The sequence below is a fragment of the Trachurus japonicus genome, unplaced genomic scaffold, assembly GCF_045865225.1.
Source record: "Trachurus japonicus isolate A0001 unplaced genomic scaffold, Traja_1.0 AP030168.1".
In the NCBI taxonomy this organism is placed as follows: domain Eukaryota; kingdom Metazoa; phylum Chordata; class Actinopteri; order Carangiformes; family Carangidae; genus Trachurus; species Trachurus japonicus.
In genome coordinates, this window is record NW_028220301.1 from 9,510 (window position 1) to 15,040 (window position 5,531).

The 5,531-nt window shown below is 41.4% G+C and overlaps 1 long non-coding RNA gene across 1 annotated transcript; it reads right to left on the bottom strand.

Annotated features, from left to right (window-relative positions):
* Positions 1-395: 395 nt before the first annotated feature.
* LOC146960619 (uncharacterized) lies at positions 396-4,847 on the bottom strand. Its single transcript, XR_015035403.1, has 3 exons — positions 4,762-4,847; positions 3,288-3,392; positions 396-500 (listed from the first exon to the last, which is right to left on the bottom strand). It is a non-coding gene; the product is annotated as an uncharacterized LOC146960619 (long non-coding RNA).
* Between the last annotated feature and the right edge of the window lie 684 nt (positions 4,848-5,531).

A 5,531-nucleotide genomic window follows, 5' to 3' on the forward strand; every position in this document is an offset into this window, starting at 1 on the left:
ATTGTGTCTCTTTCCAGCTGTCCTTTCAAAATAAATGCATAAAAAGTCCGAAAAAAAAAAAAAAACCCACCACTGACTCGGAATCTGGTGGCTGTGAGAAATTTAGCGTTGACGGCCACCATAAAATACCACTTACCAAGTGTTAACATTTTTAAGACTTTTGAAAAATTGATTTAAGACATTTTAATGCCAATTAAGGCCTTGTTTTTAGATTAATGAATTCAATGCCTTTTAAGACTTTTTAAGGATCCGTAAGAACCCTGCCAACAGGCCTGGCATATGGTCAGACAAAGGAAATGTGACTGACTCTACATTTCTGAACAGTGCAACATTTTTAAAGAATGCCATTGAACAGACAATACATATACTTTTGGAACTGTGGAAAATAAATAAATAGCCAAAAGAAAATTGATGTAGCAGATAAAGCAGATGTATGTATGTAGCAGATGAAGAGATGTCCACCCTCCAATTGGTAGTAATCAGCTGGCTCCTTGGTGCATCTAGGGAAAAAGAGAGGAAAAAAAAGAGATTTTTTAAATATTATTTAAATTATCTGTATAAAATGCTCTGACGTCCTTTGCTTCATTCTAATGTTCAACCTAACATCAAACATCAGATCATTCACAGGGGGTTTGGAGGGGGGTGTCAAAGAGTCAATCGATTAGTACTCCGCGATTATCAAATACTTTCGCTTGAAATGCCCATCCCTACTGGAGTCCAGACTCCACACCAGTAAAAACAAGATAATAGACCACTAGTTTAATGTTAGTATTCAGTCGGTATTCAGCTGTATAGTCAATGATTTCCCTCAACTCTATCACTCAGTCAGCCAGCATCTAGTCTGGGGCCGTTGACCCGCTGTTTTGGTAGGAAACGGATCCAGGGCGAGAGAGACAGACCTTTCCTTCAAAATAAAAGCACCAAGCTAATAAAATGCGGTAAAACTCTTTAATTTAAGGAATATAATTTACAAGAAAGTCCCCGAGCCTTTAAATTGACATTTTGCTTTTATTGTATTACAAGTTAATGTTTATTCAGGGTACCCCCAGAATTTTGCAACTCAAATTTAAGACTTTTTAAGACCTTTTTAAGACCACATCTAATGAAATTTAAGACCAACCTCGCAACAGTCATTTTACGTTTGCCAACGCAGCATTCCATGATTTTTTGCAAGTAGATACAGTTATGTTGTTGCGATGTATCATGCAGATAGATAAAAAATAAGACCTTTGTAGGGGTGTAACGATACACATAAATCACGGTTCGGTACGCACCTCGGTTTTGAGGTCTCGGTTCGGTTCATTTTCGGTAAGAGAACAAAATGCAAAACATAAATTTGCTTGTTGTTTATTAGGAATTTTTCTAAACCAAATTTACATGTTTTAGTCAAATGTAATTATTTTACTCACCTACTAATGCTATGTTGTAGGTACATTCTGTCCCTGATACAAATAAACTTATTAAACTAAACCAAGCCATTATACAAAATATGAAAAAAATATAAAAGGCTACTGTTGTAAAGTGCTGCCTAATAAGTTCAATAAATTATTCTCAAAATAACAAAACATACAGCCTTACAATGATTTTTTTTTTTTCTTCTTACATGTAAAGTGCAGCACTAACAGTTCGAGCCAGTGACGGACTGACCATAGGGCAATGTGGGCAAATGCCACAACGGCTGCCTGACGATGCAACCGTTCGGCCGCAAATAAATAAATGAATGAATAACGCGGGTCATCACGAGGCACAGTGCGTAGTGTCAACACAGCAGCGACGTGCGCCTGCTCTGGGCGCATCTGCAGCAGATCCACATGTACTGGAGCTTGTGCGCAACACAGACACAGAGAGAGAGACAGACAGACAGACAGACGGACAGGCAGACAGACAGAGAGGAGATAGGAGCCACAGCCCCCCCACCTCCACCTCCACCTCCATTCCTCCCAAAAGCAGGAGGGTCTTCAAGCCTCTGTTTTCTCGCTAGCGGTAGCATTAGCAGTAGCATTAGCGATAGCCATGACGTAAACGGGCTGCACGTGTAGCTGCAGGCGGACTGTAAACACACACAACTTCTGTACCGAAACTCACTCGTTCACAGCGCTGTGCTGAACCGAACGCCCCGTACCGAATCGGTTCAATACAAATACATGTACCGTTACACCCCTAGACCTTTGAGAATGAAATTTAAGACTTGTAAACTAAATTTAAGACCTTTTCAAGGCCTTAATTTATAGTTATCAAATTTAAGACTTTTTCAAGTTTTTAAGACCCCGCGGGTACCCTGTTATTTTATAAGTTTTATGTTGGTGAATTTGGTGATTTCGGTATCAGCTACAGACAGGAACCAGAATGCAGACTAATTGGGAGGTAACTGACACCAGGCTCTTCGCTTGTCTGAAGAGCCTGGTGATGCGAGGCTAGCCAGCATCAGTCCTGTTGAAATTTCAATTACTTCTGTATGGGATGGTGCTATACATTTAAAGCGATAGTTCACCCAAGATTGAAATTTCACTCATTATCTCCTCCCCCTCATGTGGACTAAGGGCTGGGAGAAGTTTCAGAGTCCTCCGTGGCTTCTCTGAGTTACAGGGGGTCTCGGCGTAGCAGTGCATGTCCATATAACGGTTGCAAATGGATACCAACTGTCTTCGTAACAAAAAGACACACCAAAAAACATCCAAATACCTCCATGCTGCTCGTATGTAATGTCCGTCTTGTATTGAAGCCCCGAAATGCGAAATTGTCCCGGAAAAAATTGAATAAGTCAATTTTTCAAGCTTGTTTTGTAGCGGAAGCTTCTCAAAGCTCCTCTTCCCGGTTCGTCATATTTGGACGAACTGGGAAGAGAACAGACCCTGGTTCGTCCAAATATGACGAACCGGGAAGAAGAGCTTCGAGAAGCTCGAAAAATTGACTTATTTCATTGTTTTTGGGACAATTTCGCATTTCGGGGCTTCAATACAAGACGAACATTACATACGAGCAGCATGGAGGTATTTGGATGTTTTTTGGTGTGTCTTTTTGTTATGAAGACAGTTGGTATCCATTTGCAACCGTTATATGGACATGCACTGCTACGTCGAGACCCCCTGTGAGAGAGAAGCCACTGAGGACTCTGAAACTTCTCCCAGCCCTTAGTCGACATGAGGGTGAGTAGATAATGAGTGCAATTTCAATTTTGGGTGAACTATCACTTTAAAAACTTGAACTGAAATTAATCTGAACTAGGTTTAATGAAAAAATTTAAGAAGCAAAATGCATTTGCCATAATTCTTGGTCTGTTTGCCTACCTGTTTGCATGTTGAAGTCTGTACCCCATCATCTTTTGCTCTATTGTCACTTCGGGTTCTCCAGCACGATGATCTCATGGGTAGAGCACTGCTGTGGGTCCTTGGCTGTGTAAAATACAGATTGACATAACAAAGAGTATTCAGTCAATTAGAAACAGAGTAAAACATTAATTAATCAAGGACAAAAATATCTTTAGCTGTGTCACAGTATTAAGGATAGAATGATTTTTTTTTATTTTATTTTGCGGCTGATCCTGATTATTATTACTCAAATAACACTATATTTAGAACTAATATCCTAATGAAAATTACTGCCACATATCTTTGACTTTAAAGTTTCTATTATTTTGTCCAACCTATGAAGGGTGAATTGAACTTATTACACCTGTGTGTATAAACTGGATTCACTAATGATGGCTTATTTGCAGGCTATATCATTTTCAGCTGGATGACTAATACTTCATCAACCGAGTATACACTAATATCAGTGATACTTTACTTTTATTAACAGGAGTGAGTATTAGTAACCATGCTAAGAGGCCACAGTCAGTGTAGTGTCTCATCTCCAGTAGTTTCTGTTACTAGCAGAGTTCATGTTGTTTTCTTCTGCAGCAGAGTGCGTTTTCTAAAGCAGTGGTTCTCACACACACACACACGCGCGCGCCGCGAGTAGCCGCGAAGCAGCGAGAAGCGGAGCCCTTTGATGTTAACGACTGTGTCACACCGGAGCCACGTCGCTCCGGTTCACAGCAGCAGCGGCGCGGCGCGCGAGCCGCGAGCTATGGCCGCGAGCGAGCCTGTCAAGCCGGGCAGGAAGTCGCACAAAGAAACAGCGGAAGAATCCGGTTAATTTTCAAAATAAAACACATTCCGAAGCCGGTTTACCGCCCCCCCCCCCCCGTTTGGGAACCACTGTTCTAAAGGAACTTTCACTTATGTTTACACAGTGTTCAAAACAGTGTCTTAAATAACTCAATAAACAGCCCATGAAAAAAATATTTTTTCCAGCAGATATCTTTGTTACAACATGACTGAGCTAATTGGAGTAGTTTCATGTTGTGTCCGACAACGGGAGGGTTTTAACAGCTGACGTCCTGGTGTTAGCTTAGCTGCTGCTGTTAGCTGTCAGCAGCAGCTAAGCTAACGGCTACGATAGCCATGACTAGTTGCAGAGGCGTGCACACAGAAGTGGTGGTGTTTGTTCGGTAATTCGTTTTGTAGATTTAACAAACATCAGATTAGTCAGGGCGGTTTTGGCAGCCCGGAGCCTCCACATTTGGTGCCTACACCGGTGGCTAATGCTACCAGTTAGCCGCTAACGCTACCAGTTAGCCGCTCGCTAGAATGCTACTACGGGGTTGAAAGCCGGATAGCTCATGTGCTAATGGCGATTAGCTTTTCTCTCTTTTCTTTCTAACCCTTTTCTCTGTAACACGTTAATGAAGCCATGTACCGGCTGAAACATCCTCCTCACCGTTGGTTAGAACAAGGAGAATAAGAAAAAAAAAACCCTCCATGGTGACATGTCGAGACATGTCCAGGACTTCACATCCGTTAACGTTACACAGCCCCCCTCCCTCTCACCAGAGCCTGCCTCGTTTGAATCCCTGACACCAACAACGCCACAATAATAACAGAGAAATATCTTACCTGGTATTTTTTGCAGGATTTAAATTCACTCAAGCTCTCGCTAGGACCAGGTTCCAGCCGACTGTTTGTCCATTTATCCGTATCGTAAAAATAATCCACATGACTGGTCATTCTTGAACGACTGAAGTGCGTCGAGGCGGTTCCCGTTTCACAGCAGCAGTAACGGTTATTTTCAAATTTGGCGCCGGAAAGGCGCGCACAGCTGTCATTGGCCAAGAGCCATTATGTCAGTCAGATCAACCAATCATGTTCAAATGCTCACGATGAGACAGCCAATGGATTTTGTTTCATTGTGGTAACATTTTATTTTTTATTTTTATATCTAATAAAAAAAATAATTCCTGACCTGCAATTGGTTCACAGACCATTGCTAAGTAAAACACACAGTTGCTAGGGTCACCGCTCTGATCAGAGGACACAGAGGAGGAGAACTATGCAGGATATTTACTTTAATTGAATTTTTACCTTCAGCTTCGGACTAATTGTGATGTTAGATAAATTACTTAACTTGTTACAGGGGGGGGGGGGGGGGGGGGGGTTTATAAATATACACATATACTATACTATATACTATATTTTTTAAATGTTTTAACA